The sequence below is a fragment of the Anser anser genome, assembly GCF_964211835.1.
Source record: "Anser anser genome assembly, chromosome: 4".
NCBI lineage: Eukaryota > Metazoa > Chordata > Aves > Anseriformes > Anatidae > Anser > Anser anser.
In genome coordinates, this window is record NC_139724.1 from 68,700,555 (window position 1) to 68,719,728 (window position 19,174).

At 39.5% G+C, this 19,174-nt stretch overlaps 1 protein-coding gene across 1 annotated transcript in view; it reads right to left on the reverse strand.

Annotated features, from left to right (window-relative positions):
• Window positions 1-16,924: 16,924 nt before the first annotated feature.
• The window catches only part of LOC310898192 (uncharacterized protein), a 31,839-nt gene continuing 29,589 nt past the window's right edge, over window positions 16,925-19,174 (reverse strand). The window contains exon 8 of the mRNA XM_083832753.1: window positions 16,925-17,823. The gene's annotated coding sequence lies outside the window, so the exon portion shown is untranslated. The remainder of the gene's footprint in view (window positions 17,824-19,174) is intronic.

Sequence of the window (19,174 nt, forward strand, 5' to 3'; positions counted from 1 at the left end):
GGTCTCACTAATGTGGGCAAAAGTGTCTTCCTTCTTGAAAAATAATTATGTTTTTCTGTTCAACTGCATCAAAGTAGGTGGGAAGCTTCGATTGTTTTGTTTTGTCCAAAGATAACAAGGATATGGCGGTAGATCTGTACATTTAATTTGGGTTATTTATTTAAATTATAAAATGCCATCTTGAAAAAAAGCCAAAGTTGAATTCAAATTCGCTGAGATGTCATGTTCAGATATTTTAATATTTTCCTTCACTTTTTGTGGCCAAAAATATTTATCAGATAGAATCTGAACTGGAAAAGCAGCTTATTTCTCTCCCTACAGCCCAGTTTTTATTTGAATCTATTACTCCTAAAAAACAATATCATTCTTTATATTGAATTTCACTCGTGTTTGAGCAGGGGGGTTGGACCAGGTGACCACCAAAGGTCCCTTCCAACCCCAACCATTCTGTGTTTCTGTGATTCTGTGATTCTGAAATTCTGTGATTCTGCCTCTATTAAGAGCATAAATAAATCACTTAAAATTCATTGTGTTCATCAGTTATACAACCATACTACATTTTACTATGAAAGGCATAAACTATTATTCTCCAGGGATATGGCATCAAATGGCCAGGCTGTCTTGCAAAATCAGAACACGATAATAGCCCATCCTTCTCAAGTAGTTGGGAGTAAAGTTATTATCTGTACTTGCCCTTTTGTTGTCATCATTTTTTGATCATATTTATTTCTATTCCAAGCAGTTTGGACAGGGAATATTTTATATTGAGGCCTGTCTTTTTCTACACCCTGAGTAAATGCTAAACAAGATTATGTCTTGCTCCAAGAATTTACAAAATAGATGAGACACAGTGGAAGGAGAAATTGCTCTAAGAGACTAGGAGACATGGCAGGTCAGTGGCTGAGAAATGTGTCCTTGTCTCCTGACTTGCCAGCCTGGTATCCCATAGTACCTCGTCTTACTGCAGGCTGTCTTCCTTCCTATTTGTCAGCACTGGACTAGAGGATTTCAGGTTGAAATCCAGATAGTCTGTCTCTGTAGCAGCTATAAAAAGAGAAAAAATAACCAGAAAACTACACAAGTGAAAATGCTGAAATGGGCTATGAAAAAATTGCCACTCTGCTGTCCCAATGGTATATTAATGACCATTTGATGCAGCATCTCACGGCTAAGTTCCTCATTTTGAATGGGGTTGAAGCTGAATTAATCAGTTTAAATATAAAGGAATTATAAATGATTTCAAAAGATTCTCTAAGGCCAACATACCTGAATATACTGGGAAAGATTTTAAATTGCTCCAAGCAGAATGTGAACTTTGTAGGGTTGTTTGATCATGATAGTTATCTTACATTTATAATCTGACTTCCCTCACCAAGGCCCATTTAAAATGCCATGGAGGATCTAAAATGTCTTGATATTAATATCAAGAGAAAATGAGCATTGAGAGGTCACCAGAGGTATACAGCTGTGACAGTGTGCTGACCTCTGGAATATGTTACTTGAAATCATAAGATAAGCCATTGTCACATCAGAATTGAATGCTCGGTTAACATGGATGTAAACAAAGAAAGCACTGTAAAAAATTGTTTATTGAGCAAATGATGAGCATAAGCTTGTTTGAGGGAAGCCACCATTCTGTCCTCCCCACTGGAAGGTATTAAATGCATCAAACTGCGCATCATTTAGCTCTCTACTGTAGCAGAGGCAATGCTGCACCTTCAGGTAGCATCCCAGTGATTGCTCATTTTAGACATCAGAGCCCTGATCTTGCACTATGGGACCCACTGCAGTATAAAACTTGGTACAACCATAATTGAAAGGAAATCTGGGGACAGAGGGGAGAAGAAAGCAAGCAAGCAAGCAAGCAAGAAAGAAAAATACTCAACCTTTCCAGAATTAGATGTCCCAGTCTAACCAGAGTCCCTGCAAAGGGACAGATCCCACAGCACTGGGAAGAAAGGTTCTGTCTGGGTTGGAAGACCCAGGTGATTTTTTACATCTGTGACTGTCTTGTTCTGAATCTTCCAACTCACTGTCCACAACTACCCAAAAATCCAACCATAAAACCCTTGGCCAATACATCCAATAAGCACAGAAACTGGAATTTCTACAGGTAGGATGAAGATGAAACAACATGCCAAATAGATGTTGAAACTGGAGATGTCTTGTGGGGAAGAACATAACTATGGTAATTGAAGTGGTATCACAATACATATACATGCATTAGTGAAATGAAGCTTTTATGAGTAGTTTTAATTCTGGAATGTCCTAGGTTTTTGTGCTTCTCTTTGCCATCTTCAAACTCTTTTAATGTTTTTTATTTTAAAGCAAAATAATACTTTCATTTATAGTTATCCATCAAACAATTAATATTATTTTCTGAGTGACCTCCATATGTAGGGCACCCCTCAACGTTTCGGTATCACTTACTTAAGAAAAAATAAGGTGATTACAAAGGTCTTCAAAACATGACAGTGAAGGCACTGAAATCCTAATTTGTGGAGTTCTGGGAGATCCGTGCTCTCTCTGAACTGAGTGGAGCAATACAAATGAAGTGAAATTGGAGAGCATTTCATGCTTTATGGGTTTAAAAGTATTTTTAAATGCAGGGATTTTAACAAGTATTAATATAGGAAATAAAATCAATCTTCTTTTATATTAGACGTGATATGGTCAACTGAAATTATTGAATGTAAAAACATGACCAGACTGCAAGACTGCTGAATGGCCATTGCCAATAGAAGGTTTATAGCTTCTAAGACTTACAGCAACATAGATGAAATGACATCTTGAAAGAAAATATCTTCCATCTTCACACAGGTTCGTGAAGCTTGCCAGGATGCTCATGTTTAACTGAGTATGAAGAGCAAAATTCTTTCAGAAGGAGGAAATGTAACTATTCTCAGAATATATTTGACCTAAAGGTTTAAGAAAAATACCAAAATGTTTCATCTCCATTGACACAAGAATGTAAAGATATCACATAATCAAATTTAATTGCCTTTTAGTTTTTAAGTTGCTCTTCAGGTATGAAATCAGTAACATCCATTCTAAATTAAAAAAAAAATGAACTAAGCATACATTTAGACAAGCATATCTGAGTCTGCTAGAAAAGTTATAGGAGAAGAGAGGGATGCCTTGTAGATAGCAACTTTACCTTATTGTACATCAGATAATCAGCAACACTGTACATCTCACATGCCTACAGTACTCTTTTTCTTCATATAAGTCATGCCTGACCAGCTGGAATAATCTTCCTGTGATAGAATGCTATTGTCCAATTCTGTGAAGACTATGGCTTAATATTGCTGGACAAGAGCTCCAAAATAAAGATACTGAAATACTTGCTGAACAAATTTCTCGTGGCAAAACACAGTGGATTATGTAATACTTGCACTTCAGAGTTACCGAAGGGATTTATCACTGAAAGTCAATGCTGAATATATGATCTTGTCACTTATTCATGGTTCACTCTCTACAGCGTATGTAAGGTGAATGCCAGTATTATGGAACTAGTATTCTGTTCCTCTTCAGGAGGAAGATCTCCTTGCCATAGAGGAAACTGCTATTGTATAATCTTTTGCAACCCTATATGTGAAAATAATTTTAGTTTTCAGTCCTTTCTGACTTCACAAATACTAATCAGTATTAGCAAATTAATCACTCGTATCCTCATAAGAAGCAATGGCTGGATCTCAATACAACAGTTGTTCTGGTAATTAAATTTAAATAAATAAATAAATCATTTAAATATACAAACTAACAGATACTAAAAGTAAGATGCCTTCTTTCTGCGGTCTTCACTGCTAAAGCCAGCCCTCAGGAATTCCTGACCAAGGAGACCAGGGACAAAGCCTGGAGAAAGGAATATTTTTCTCTAGGTAGAGGAGGATCAGGTTAGAAATCATTTAGGCAAACTTAACATCCACAAGTCCACGGGTACTGATGGGATGCACCCACAAGTGCTGAGGGAGCTGGTGGACATCATTGCTAGGCCACTCTCAATCATCTTTGAAAGGTCATGGCTAATCAGGAGAGGTGCCCGAGGAATGGAAAAAAGCAAATGTCATCCCAGTATTCAAAATGGGTAAGAAGGAGCACCCAGGGCCAGTCAACATCACCTCAGTCTCTGGAAAGATGATGGAACAGCTCATTCTGGAGACCATCTCTAGACATGTAGAGGAGAAGAAGGTGATCAGGAATAGTCATCATGGATTCGCCAAAGAGAAATCATGCTTAACCAACCTGATTGCCCTCTATGATGGGACAGCTGGTTGGACAGTTGAGGGGAGAGCAGTGGATGTTGTCTACCTGGACTTCAGCAAGGTTTTTGACACTGTCTTCCATGATATCCTCAAAGGTAAGGTCAGGAAGTGCAGGCTTCTGTCTGAACGTAAGGGAAAATCTTCTTTACTGTGAGGATGACAGAGCACTGGAACAGATTGCCCAGAGAGGTTCTGGAGTCTCCCTCCCTGGAGATATTCAAAAGCTCTCTGGACACAGTCTCGAGTAATGTGCTCTAAGGGACCCTGCCTGAGAAGGGAGGTTGGACTAGATGATCTCCAGAGGTCCCTTCCAACCTCAACCATTCTGTGATCCTGTGATTCTGTGATTTTGAAACTCACTTCTGCACTGCAAGGGACACCAAGGCCTGCCTCTATGCAGTGCTCAGATCCCGTGTCACCCCCTCAGTTCCCTTGATGCTGCGGGTGCCCTGATAATTTGGAAATACAGCCCTCACATGCTCATCTCAAATATACAGCCAAAAGGAGTGGAATCAGCATAGCAACACTTTAGTGTCCAGTGAGCAACCAACGCAAGGTCCGATCCCAAGAACTGGTACCTCCCTGGGCTCCATCCATACATTTGGTTAGGCTTTGGAACGGGTTGCCCAGGGAGGTGGTGGAGTCACCATCCCTGGGGGTGTTTAAGGAAGGGTTGGATGTGGTACTTGGGGATATGGTTTAGTGGGTAATATTGGTGGTAGAGAGACGGTTGGACCAGATGATCTTGGAGGTCTTTTCCAACCTTAATGATTCTATGATTTCTTGCACTTCCCCAGCTGATGGTCAAACAACAGGACAAACATTTAGGTAAAAAAGTCTGTATAAGAGCTGCACTTGCTCAGTTCTCTGGTGCAGTGTATCAGCAGGGATTATGTCTGTGGACAGTACAGTCCTAGAGTAGTAGTATTCGAAATAAATAAGATATTTACCCATCAGTCCATCATTTGAAGATTTAAAACCAGTCTCAGCTGGCCTCTCTTACATCCTACAGCACCTTCTGTGAATGGATGTATCAAAGTAATAACAAAAAGCAGGTAATCACAAATGTCATTGCCTTGTCAGAACATAGTGCGACTGCAAAGCTGCACTGCACCCATTTTAGTCTTAACATCTTGAGAGAAAAAGGGCCTTGTGAAGGTCAGACACATATGCCTCTATATGTAACCCTATAAACTGACTTGCTTAAATGTGTCTTACTGACTTTGTCTGAAAGCTATAATGCAGCAATATTTACTGAATGATACCTGGAAGAGGGGAACTGTTCACACTTGCTTATTTTGCTCAAAAGCCCACGGGTTTAGAGGATGATCCTAACAGCTCTGTAAATTAAACAGCAGATGTGATTTGATTGAAATGGCTCAAGTAATTTAACCAACCACTAAAGCTGTTTATTAGAATAACAAAGCAACAAAGATAATCTTTGGCTGGCGACAGGCTGTGATATTTTAAAAGATTCAGCATGACCAAGAGGCCAGAAAATGGGTCTATTCTCCCTCTCCTAATCTGTCTGGTGTATGCAGTACTCATGATGGATAATATCTATTCAGAAAATATCTGATCTGTCTGCATCTGTCCTAAAGATCTCTTCTATTTCACAAATGAGTTTTTTAGTTCAGTCAAAGGAAGAACATTTGTGAAATGTAATTTCTAAGAACAAGTTCTCTCCCCTTCACAGTGACAACTACAGAAATGGGAAACAAGAAATAGATTACCCTGGTAAACCCTCCCCACATCGTGCAGCCCCCCAGCAGTACTTCAAATGTGGCTTCACCCTCTCTTATAAAATGTGCTCATTTTGGTTAACAATCTTCTTCATTTTGCAGTATAATTCATTATTCTGTTCACATTTGAACTAACACATGAGATATTTTAGTCTCCTATTTTCCCTACAAGATAAATGCTTTTCTATCACTTATTCCCAGGTGACTCCACTGGTAGCTAAGAAGACACTTCTGATTTTTGCTCACATATATAAGAAAAAAAATCAGAATCAGACTCATAATTTCCTCAATATTGTTAGATTTATGAGCTCTTTTGTTCTCTGAATATTTCTACTTGGCTTTTATCCATTATTGCTTTAAATCTGTTATTGCTACAATATCATCCTCCCAGGAAGACAAATAGAAAGGAAGTCAGGAATGTCCTGTTTGGCCATTCACACACAGCTTTAATAACATTCTCTAATTTTTACTCAATATCACCATTAAAGATATAGTTTCTTTGATGTAGGTTGCTTCTAGAAAACAAAGCTACTCTTTATTACAACACAAGATAATGATTTATTTTCTGCTGTAAGTCAGGGCACATAAAATATTAAAAACATTTTTCCCTTCTAAGTGCTAAGGCATTTTGTTAATCTTCTGCAGTTTTGTAGTGATTTAAAAAGGTCACAGTCTTCTTTATAATACAGCGCACTGGCATCTTTCCATCATCCAGTACAGTGCAGCCTTCTCTGAAGTCAAGTGGAGCAACTCTTCTTTCTACAAAACATTAGGGTCTCTTTCCTATGAGAATTACTGTTCTTTATCTCTCTCATTTTGGGTGTTTGGTATCTCTTTTTTTTATATTATTCTCTGCTCCATTTTAATGGAACAGTAAGGGAGATACTGTCAATGCAGAATATCTCTCTACTAATAAATAGAAAGAATTTGTCATTTTGTTTAGCTATTACACCTTGATATTTCTGTGCTGAGGGAGTAATAACAATTTCTCCATATGGCCAAAGTAGCTTCTTAATAGAGATTTCCTAAGGAGAGAGTTTTATCTTTCTCATTGGGATTATATTGCCTATGAGTTTTGTTTTCTCTTTTGGTTTCATGCCAAGAACTTTTAAAGTCAGAGCAAAATACCACAGAGGAAAAAAAAATTAAGTGTATCTAACATACCCTCCATTCTAATATAGAAGTATTTACAACAAAAATCAATTCATTCAAGTAAAAAGGAACTGTGTATGACAAGAGTATATGATAAAATATACCACAAATTAAGACCTAATAGGTGACTTATTATGTTATTTTTATGATGTGCTGTCAGCCAGTGCTCCACTGTCTTTGTACTGTATGCTGAACATATACAGAGTAGCTCTAAAACCCTGACTGCAAATGTTATGTCAGCTTCAGTGGAAGAAACAAGTAGACTTCCTGGCCACAAGACAAGCAGGGCTATGCAGTTTGATAACCAACACTTATTTGTGTAGAACAGAAGGAAGACCAGGACTGTCTCCTTGCAAACCTGACACCCCTCCACTCTGCTGGGAATTACCTTGCAGCTCACATGGCCGCAGGACCCCATGGATGGAGCAGGAAGGTCCCAACCTCAGGGCCACTGAGGTGGTGTACAGCTGCCCCTTGCCTGATACAAGGCTGGGTTTCTCCAGCTCCTCCTAAAGAAAGAAGATCAGTGGAGCAGAAGCTGAAACCTTGCTAAAATAAATAAATAAATAAATAAATAAGTAGAACCACTTTGAGGGGAATCATGGGTCTGGCAAGTTGGCAAGTGCAAACTTCTCAGCAATTTTTGGACCATGCCTAGCTCCTACTGAAGACAGGAATGAGAGCAAGAACAACCCCAGGATCCCACTGATCTTGTTTTGCTGAAACATTCCACTTGAATTTCCCAGATCTTCTGTCAATAACACTGTTTGAGCAAGAGAGGTTTTAACTGAACCTCTGCTCTGCTCTCGTCAGACCCCACCTGGAGCCCTGCGATCAGCTGTGGGTCCCCCAGCACAAGAAGGACTTGGATGTATTAGAGAGTGTCCAGAAGAGGGCCACAAGGACAAGCAAAGGGCTGGAGCACCTCTCCTATGAAGACAGGCTGAGGGAGCTGGGGTTGTTCAGCCTGGAGAAGAGAAGGCTCCAGAGAGATCTTACGGTGCCTTAAGGGGGCTACAGGAAAGCTGGGGAGGGACTCTTTTTCAGGGGGTGCAGTGATAGGACAAGGGGGAAATGACTTTAAACTAAAGAGGGGAGATTTAGACTAGATGTTAGGAGGAAATTCTTCTCTCAAAGGGTGGTGAGGCACTGGAACAGGTTGCCCAGAGAGGCTGTGGATGCCCCATCCCTGGAAGTGCCCAGGGCCAGGCTGGATGGGGCTTTGGGCAACCTGGGCTGGTGGGAGGTGTCCCTGTCCATGGCAGAGGGGTTGGAACTGGGTGGTTTTTAAGTTCCCTTACAATTGCAACCATTCTATGATTTTATGAATCTATCATCTTGCACATAGTAGCCTTGGTGATGAGTTGGGTCTCCTCTTTTCTAGGACTTCCACTTAAAACAAAAAAAAAAAAAGATGGTCACTGCTCCAGGAATTTAGAACCATTGTGTTACATTAGGGATGAAAGACAAAAACATGCCTGGTGCAGACATTTGAAAACAATAAAACAATACAGTCAGCAAATGAGATGGCAGCTTCTGCCTGTCAGTGGTCCAACCCTCAGTGGGTTTCAGGAATAAACAGCTGAGATGTGTTCATGAAAGGTCCCTGGGCATCACATAACTAGGGGTGGCTTACACTACTTAACTCACCAGTAGCTCAGCATAAACACTGAATTCTGAACGCTATGTTACAAACACAGGGAAGAAAACTACCATACTGCCAAATACATGGCAATCATTTGCAAAAATGATGACATGGGTAAGGAAGGCCTTTATGAAAAAAAAAAAAAAAATGTCCAGCAAAAACAGCTGTGAGTAGCTTAGTATTAAAACCTGCACAGGAGGAAGGATGGATTAAAGCAAGCTGTCATCACAGAACTGTTTACCACAGATAGTTTCTCAAGCTCCCAAGGATCATAAGGTTTGGTTCATTGGTGAGAAATGAGTTTGCAGGCTTGACTAATGTAAATGACTACAAAACATAAATTGAATTGAATTCAATAAATTGAATTTGGGAGACACTTCTCTGAAATGGCAGAAGGAAATGCAGCGGCTGCATTTCATCAACAAAACCCTTGCTTAACCTTTCTAATTAGCAGATAACAGAGAGGCAATGAGCCACATGGAAAAAAAATACATTTGGGGATTATATGCTCTGATAGTTAACTGTCTTGCTAATTGAAACAAAAACTATGGTCGACACGGAAAGGGTGAACTCGCCTACATCAGTGGCATGAAAGCAGGAATGTGAGGGAATTAGCATACCTACTCCATAACATTTTGCTTACTGCAGAATTCTTAGTGCCACAGAAGGTAATGACATTTTAAAAGATTTCAACAACAAATCTGAAACAAAAAGCTATGTAGCAGCTTCCAGAAACAGCTGAATGCGATGTTTTGTGGGTGATGTGTGAATGCTGTCCCTCTGGATCTGTTTATTAATCCGAAAGAGAAATTGCAGAGCTGAATGAAACCTACAGAAATAAGTTCCTGAATGGCCTAATCAAAGCCCATCAAGGTGGATATGAAAGACTGCCATTTCCTTTAGTAGCCTTGCCATGAGGCACTAAATGAATTTGTTCTGTGTGCCTGTTCTTGTGTTTATCTGCTACAAATATTCTAGCTATTCTATGACTGAAAAATGGGGTAAGAAAATATTCAAAGAAAGCAAATTGCAAATCTGTAATATATGTTCCACAGGTACTCAATTTTAATACTAAAAATGTATTCCTTTTAATTAGAGAATGTGGAGAAAAAGTTTGAGATATGTCTGATAACATAAAAATTGTATTAAGAAATCAGAAAACATTTATTAGCTGCCTCTGGGTAGAGACAACATTCAGCATATAATTTTGTATTTATATTGAGGCCAATGATATGTTCATCTACAATCCATAAACAGAAAATACGTTGCTGCTTACTCTGACCTATTTTCCTTCTTTACGTAATTATTTGACCCGTCCTTAGCATTTTAGTTTGTCCAGTATGAGTCATATTATATTACTATGGTTAGAGCAAGTACAGATGTTGCTCTTGACACTTCTGGCTCTCCAAATCACACATATTCATTTTAAGACTTTCTTGCTGAAGGTATTACTGTAGCTGAAAAATAAAGAATTTACCACACCATATGATTATGAACCTAAAGAAGAACAAATATATATATATATATATTTCACAACATCCTTTGTGAAAAGGGGAGATTAAAGATAATACATATTTAATGATAAAAAATGAGGAGGCTATGGAATCTGATATATAATAGATTTTCTCTGACCAATACCTGGGGTGGTAGAAGGTCATTTTTAGTGTCACTGGCTGTAGGGCTTCACAAGCTCCTGTGTTAATATGCAATCAATAGATGCATCTCTGCCTTCCAGAAGAATAGTATTTTTTATCCCTGCAAGAAATATGTTATGAAATGTGAACAGCTGTTTTCTCAGCTGATAGGAAAAAGCAGGCTAACATTTCTATTCTAGTCTTGCTGTCTGGTTGAGGGATGAAGATTTAATGCAATTTTTCCCTATGGCAAAAGGCATATTTGCATCACTATGCAAGTCCAATGATCAATAAATTGGGGAACAGCTGTACATATAGAAATAACTTATCTTAAATACCTGGCAAATGCTGCAACATCACTCTCCATCCACTTTGTTATTGTAGTGTATTTTAATACCTTAATTGCATCATCATGATTCACTCAATTAGGTATTATTTTTGCTGTTATGGGAATAATACATCATCCGCTACACTCCTGGAAATAATGTTGCCATGAGTGCATTGGGAAGAACACATTTTACAAGCCAGCAAACTCTGCTCAGCACTTTCCAAAATCTCTGCTGCGTAAAGGTCTCCTTTGACCATGATTGAGACTCTTTATCCTCTTATTAACTGCAGAATGGCATGCTTGCAGTTGGGAAAACGGTAACCACTACAGGAAGTGCTCACTGAAGAAACTGGGCATTCCTCCCATATTTCAAATCCTTGGGTCACTGAAACAGGCCTAAATTAACCTGCATCTCCACAACACCACAACTGAGGATCCAAGAAGGGATCAATGCTTCTTTGACTTAAGCACTCACAGCAGCAGCTTCCTATTCTGCAGAGGAGGAAAAAAGTCCTAGAAAGCACTTTCCCCTCCCTTTGCTCCCTTTGGTCTTGTTTTATAAAATAAACTGTTGCTTTTTTTGGAAAGCTTTGTGTAACAGTGAAGGTAGGTGCAAAGAAAATTATCATGGGGACCGTGGAGAGCAGACTCTCTCCCATAAGCCCCACAGCACAATGTGTATTGAAAGAGGATTTTCCAGACCGTGAGGAAGGATGCTGAGCACTGTGCTTGCACCCTTCCTCCTCAACCTACCGTAGAGACACTGCCAACAGCATCCCATTGCACACCAGCTGAAGATTATTCACGTTCATGCCCACCTTGAAGTCATGAAAACAGGAAAGAGGAAGGGAATTAAACATTTGGAAGCAAATTCTCTTAAGAAAATAGAATCACCACCTTCAATGAAATTTTATCATCACTGGAGCTCTCAAAAAATACATGCAGAGTTAGAGACTGTGCATCACCTCAGAGGCTGCTGGAAGTAATGAATGATGCTGCAAAACATGCGGGAAGAAATGTCAACTCAAACAGGAATAAAAAGATATGTAAAGAGGTTGTATGCAAATGTATTTTAATCTTGTTGGGTTTTGTTTTTTTGGTTTTTTTTTATGCAGAAGAAAAGCAGTGGGGAGGACAATTAACAAAATCATATATATATATATATAATAATATTAAAAAAAGCCAACCAGAAAAAAATTACTTCCTGATACATCTTTCATTTTGTTCTGAAAGATTTCTCCTAGTGAAAAGAGTCTATGGCATGGAGTATACCTATTTTAAGTGCCTGCAGTATTAAGAGTTGAAAAGTGATATCTGGGAGAAAAAGAAAAAAAAAAAGGAAAATTTCACTGGTTTAGAAATACATATTTTACTTACTTATGCATTATTCATTAGCAAAAGCTTGCCTGTCTTTGGGCTGCAGTGGTTTCAAGTGGGATGCTAATCCCATGCCTATTATTATTTTCCAGGAAAATCAATGGTCAGAATAATAAATTAGATATCCTGAGTTGTCCAGGCAGAAGTGGAGGCTTTGGCAAAGCCAGTATTTCCTCGCCCCAGGAAGGTATGGTAGACTGGGTACCAACTCTGCTCTGGGTCCCCAGCCATATTTGATTTTCCTGAGTGACCAGGCACTTAGTAACTACATAAAGCCAATATCTACCATGCTCTGGAAAAAGTGCCTCCTTCTGCAATACCTCAGTCATGTGCCCACTTTCCATGGCAGAATAACATCTTTCTGATCACCTGTATAATTTGACCATGAGATCTAGGTTTGGTGCTCTCTCAAAGCAGCATATAAGTGGTACACTTCAGCCAGGCTAAGATAAAGATCTAGGTGAGCCAGTTACAGCTGCCTCTTCAGTTCTGTCATCTTTCATATCTTACTCTTTTCTCCCTCCTACAGTTTTCTTCCAGGTGAAATGAAGGATGTTCCCTACAGGGAGGGAGAGACCTCAAGGGACAAGATTAAGTGCAGGAGAACTGCTCCATTAGTAGCTTCCTGGGTGGACAAGTTACTGAGGCAAAAAAAGCAGCTGCAGTTTTCATTACAGCTTTGCTAACCACCTTTGTAACGTGCATTGCCCTCAAAAAGCACTGGATAAAATATAGGTGCCATATAGGTGCTACTATTTCCTGCTAGCTGCCCCGAGGTACATATAAATGTGGCCCTAAATTTGTCAGGCACCTTTTTATACATCCAGTATATCTTCAATTGCTTGTAGCAATTGAAGCTAGCTTACCACTCAGAGATACCACCTGGAAATTTCTATTCCCACATAAAACAGCTTATATGAAGGTAGGAACAAAGGTAAGAAGGAAGAGTGGTACAGAGAGATATGCAGTGCATCACTGGCATAGACACTGATTTGCATAACAAAGAGCTTGGTGCCTCTTATGAAAAGTGAAAAACATGAAAGACAAACAATTTTAACCCTACCAGCTATAACATTTCTTTTAAACAGTACATGTTAACTTAGGTAAATGACTTTGAAGGAGTGAGAGCCTTGTGAGTCTCATCACTTATTTGTGGGGGTGGCAGACTGCAAGACACTGCTATGCTACAACAGAATGAAGGATGAACTCCTCTTCACAGCTACAAAATAAAAAATATGTATTGCATTCAAATATGATTTTCTTGGAAGATTAGCAAACTTATTACGTAATGAGACACTTGAATGTGCATTTTAATAGGATAAAAAATAACAGTGGTGAATGCACCTTGGTCTGCTAGAAAACACTTATTGCAAAAGAATTCAGAAAAATATAAAAAAGAAAAAGAATTTAGGAACTGCCATACAATTTATCAATCTCTTCCAGCATCACTGCTCTGAAAGGAACTAGTTTCAGAGCCTTCAAATTAAACAGTTTCAGTCTTCAGATTAAACTATATCTACAGTGTGATTTACCCAGATGCTCTACTGTAATGCTAGACCTAGTTGATATATATGAGTGATAAATTTATACTGTTATAGTTAGATATCTAGACATAAAGTGATATACTGAAATACAGGCAGCAGATAGATATCTATCTGCAGCAAGTAGCTAGCCAGCCCCGAGGGTTTATCTCCTCCCAAACATTTGTACAACCTCCTTCTGTGGGATATTCCATTACAGACTCCAACAGGAGTTAAATTTTGTATAAGAAAAATAAGGGGGAGTGAAGGAAGACTGATTATTCTAATTAGCAGCCAGCTAGGACAGTGCTAAGCCTTAAGATTTCCATGAAGATGGCCAACATGGGCAAGAATCTGTCAGAGGCCATGACATGCAGAGAGAACCATAAGGCTTTGACTGACAGAGCAACAGTGATGTCCTGGGCTGCAGGAAAAGGTGAATGGAAGCGTTCAGAACTACTGGAACCACTCGCATTGCTTGGGTAGTCATGGCCATTGGGTGAGCCTCTGTTCTAGCTCTTCCACACTACATTTCTACACATTAGCTACATGATCTCAAGACACTTAACCATGTAAAGCACTACCAGTCACCACTGCTTTGTGGCCATTTCTCCCATTGACTCCTTCTCTTGACCTATGTAAAACTCTGCTGCATCTCTGCCAGTGCCCTCTGATCATGTTTTTCTAATTAAAGCCCTCTGAAGTATGTATTTACTCAAAAAAAAAAAATGTGTTCTAATGCATCTATCTTATTTATCCATACTAGAGCGTGTTTACCAGTATTTCTACTTGGCAGCTGTGTGTACATTTTCAAAATTAATATCAAAAAACAAATAGCTGAGACAGGTCATTGCCCTGGAAAGATTAAATAGAAAGAAATTCGAACTGATAGGACATCGTGACAGACTTTAATTTTTGCTGTAATATGTTTTAAATGTAATACAAAGAACAATCTACAATGAAATCTAAGAAGACAAAAGAGTGACCTATTCTGTGTAGCTACCTGACTTAAGTTTCAAAGCTAGTAATTTTATGGTTAAAAGAAATACTTCTTACATAAAATGTTCTTGGAACTACATTGTTCACTGGTTCAAATAAATAAATAAATAAAATTTTATTTCTCTCTTGAAATTCTCTGGTTTTATCCTTCAAACCTTGGATCTTGTTATGTCTTTCTCTGCTAGATTACAGTCACCTACAATCAGACAGTTTCTCTCACATAGGTACATATTGACTTTAACCTTCTTCTGGATAAACTGAATAGATGAACTTTTGCATCTTTTCACAGTCATCTGTTGTGAATCAATATATTGTGGAGGGATAAGGTGAAGCTGGAAAAGAAGATAAGTGAAAGGTGATTTCTGAAGATCAGAGGTTAATGTTTTGTAAGGAAACAGGAGCTGCTTCTTTCATCATTAGTCCTGTGTTGGTGTAAAATACTCGGTCCCAGTTCACTGACGTGGCCATATCTGCATAGCTCTCTTCTGCCCCACTCCCAGTAAAGCTTGCTTTGGCTGTAACCTATCTCCAAACATAGGCTGATGGGCCCCCCTCTGGTTTCTTCATAAACTGCTGACACACCACAACAGCAAATAATTCCTTGCTTGTGAGAAATGTGTGATAAATACTACTGGAGATGTAAAGCATATTAATGTACAGAAGTATTTGCAGTATTGGACAAAATGCCCAAGGAATGTCAGTTTGCATCATACCTGATATACAAAATATATCATAAGAAAGGAGCATCACCTTGGCTGCTCAGCAGTCACAGAACCATGTATCACACCACTTCTTCAAGTTTATAAATAAAGCACATCTGTATGGATAACACGTTAGTGTGCCATATAAGACCCTTCATCTCCCACTAAAATCAACAGAAAGAGTCTTTTATATTTGACAGATCTCATAACAGTATTAGGTTTTGTGCACTTTGACCTGGAGTCACATTCTCTTGAATTCATATTAACACAAGCCAACATTACCCAACAAGAAGGGAAGGGGAGGGGAGGGGAGGGGAGGGGAGGGGAGGGGAGGGGAGGGGAGGGGAGGGGAGGGGAGGGGAGGGGAGGGGAGGGGAGGGGAGGGGAGGGGAGGGGAGGGGAGGGGAGGGGAGGGGAGGGGAGGGGAGGGGAGGGGAGGGGAGGGGAGGGGAGGGGAGGGGAGGGGAGGGGAGGGGAGGGGAGGGAAGGGAAGGGAAGGGAAGGGAAGGGAAGGGAAGGGAAGGGAAGGGAAGGGAAGGGAAGGGAAGGGAAGGGAAGGGAAGGGAAGGGAAGGGAAGGGAAGGGAAGGGAAGGGAAGGGAAGGGAAGGGAAGGGAAGGGAAGGGAAGGGAAGGGAAGGGAAGGGAAGGGAAGGGAAGGGAAGGGAAGGGAAGGGAAGGGAAGGGAAGGGAAGGGAAGGGAAGGGAAGGGAAGGGAAGGGAAGGGAAGGGAAGGGAAGGGAAGGGAAGGGAAGGGAAGGGAAGGGAAGGGAAGGGAAGGGAAGGGAAGGGAAGGGAAGGGAAGGGAAGGGAAGGGAAGGGAAGGGAAGGGAAGGGAAGGGAAGGGAAGGGAAGGGAAGGGAAGGGAAGGGAAGGGAAGGGAAGGGAAGGGAAGGGAAGGGAAGAAGAATGTGAATCCCCAAGAAGAATGTGAATCCCCAAGGAACTGAAAACCAAGCCAAATGGGAAAGAATGCAGATCACTATCTATACTGAAAAGTAGAATTCCTAAGCTTCCTAACAAAAATACTGCTAAGTTATTTAAAGAAGGCTTTTCTTTTACTAATATTTCCATTCCCTTCAAAACTTTTCAGCTAGGAATAGATGAGTGTTTTATTTTTTTAACTGATGTTTCTGTCTTATTTTAAATGGGCGACTACATTTCCAGATACAGATAGAGAACAATTTATTCTGAAATATTTATTGGAGAATATTTACTGTCTTCCAAGTAGTCAAACTTCCTGTTACTTGTGAATACAGTGCATCTCACAAACCAGGCCCTGTCCCTTGACTGTAGTACTAAACATTGCTATAGAACAAGCAATAAATAACACCAGCAGCTTACTTTCCATATCTCTGCATGTATTTTCACTTTATACACCTAACTATATAACTCACAGTTTTATGGTGCTGTGCAAAGGATTAACTGGAAAATTAAAGTCCCAGTCTAAGCACTCAAATACTCATATATTTTCTTGTAGAGCCAGAGCCCTATCTGGGAACTGATGTGATCTCATTATGATTTCATAAAACTTTAGATTTTTACAAAGCATCCAAACAGCAGTTGTGAGTCAGCATTTTCTTGTATTTAGTACCATTTGTGACAATTCAAGTAATTTTGTACAATATTTGTTCCCCAGTGATATACCCACAGGATGGGAGAGACAGTGTTTGTGCCATACGGTTATACATGAATGTTGAATCTTCCTTAGAGGGAAACTTGGTTACAGCTCTGCAGGAGATTATAGATGAAACTGCAGAGATCAATGTCAGAATCAGAACAAACATACGAGGCTGTCACACCTCAGGAACAGGGAAAGGGCTTTTAGAGAAAAATAAAGTTAAACTTCTAATTGAGTTTCTCCATATGTAACGCTATATCTGCCTTCCACAATAAAACCATTAACAGGTCAGCAGTGACAGCTCTCTGAAAATCATTTCCAGAATCATCTGTTATTCTCTGCCCTAAACCTTTCACTTTTGACTTGAGTCTTGTGAGACTATTTCAAGTGGTCTAATTCAAACCAGGAATAAGATAATATTACCACGGTACAGTCACAGTAATTTTATTTTCTGAAAACTGTTATTTCCAGAATAATGTTTCTAGACTTTTGGGAGAAAGTATAAAACCTCCAACTTCAAACCTGATAAATGAAAATATTACTCTAGTTAAGTCCTTCTCTGTGACTGTCATTCTGTATGTTTGTTCTATGCATTTGGGATTATCTGACTAATACTGTGCTGTATCTTGATGTTTGCTTTATCTTCTCAGATATTTCAACATCGTGGCAGGTTCCTCTGCTACAGCGTTTGCTTCCAGGATAATTTATTGTGGCTGAAAATCCTGGAATGAAATGACCATCTAAATGACCATCTATTAACACCAGTGAGAAAGTTGCCACAGTCTTCATCAAGACCAGAATTTCATATTCATCTCCTCTGAAGAAGAAATATTGGTTGCACCTAAAAAAAAAAAAGAAAAAAGAAAAAAAAAATTTTGAATGAGATCAAGGTAGTACGAAACGTAGTATTGAATGAGATCAAAGATCTGCGTGGCATAGTATTCTGTTTCCACAGCAGACAGATACAAAATTCAGTACAGGGATGTTTTTCCCTCATTTTCCAGGTTCCAACTATCCAGTTTAGGGGATTCCTGGGCTATACATGTTTTTCTGTGTGTTTACTTAGTGTCAGTGAAGCTTCCATGAAATTGTCCAGTCTCCCTCTGTGCCTATGATATATTCAAGCCCTTTGAATTCATGCTAAAGGAGCCACAACATCCTGGACAATGATGTTCAAAGGTCTTCAACCAGACCTGTGAAGAATCACTTCTTCCTCTCTGATTAGAACACAGTTCTCATAATTTTCATTCAGGCTTCCTACTTCTTGTATAAAGAGCCAGAGAAGAGTCTCCATCTTATTTCTCCAAGCCTGCTGCGATTTTGTGGCTTTCAGCCTTACCTTCTCTATTCTAGTCAGATTACGCCTTTGATTCTTATTTGCCTTCCCTGAACTCCATCATGACAAACTCTGATCTTCCCACTGAGTGTTAATGCCAGTTTGGAGCCCATTATGTGAAGTTCATACAACTTTTTTCTATGTTCATCAATTTATCTGCACCTAATTCTATCTGACATTCTGTGACTGAATGACTTCTTTGTTCTTTCTGCCATTCCTCACAGTCACCTAGCACTTCAGTATGAACTATCATGAATACCTCTCCAAACTTGGTGCCCATGTTGTTCATGCCCTTTTCCAGGTGATGAGAATAAGAGATACAAGTAGGATAATGGGGGGCATGCATAAAGGACACAGCTTGGGTTGGCTCTCAGTTTTAACATACCGTGAACATCACAAGGCAAATGGCAAGATTTCTCCTAATAATTCCATGCACTTGACTTTATTTGCCCGTTGCCACCACATAGGCAAACATGATGTTATGTAAATAGCATATCGTATAAAGAGGAGAATTGTGTATAAGGTATAAAAAAGAAAACCTGAAAGGACTGGGGTGGTCGTGTATAGAGAAGGCAAGAGTGAGAAAACTTAATGGTCTTCTAGCATGTTAAAACTACAACAAAGAGGAAGACAGCAAACTGTTATTCAAGTCCACTGAGGATAGGACAGGGAGTAATGAGCTTAAATTGCTGCAGAGGAGAAAATGCTTTATCATTCAGGATAATTAAACACTGGAAGAGGCTGCCTGGAAAACCGTGGACTTTACATCACTGGAGGTTTTTCAAAAAACTTAGAAAAGTATCTGCTAAGAAAAAGCGGAGCTGTATTTTTCACATAAGCTTGGGGTCGCAGATGG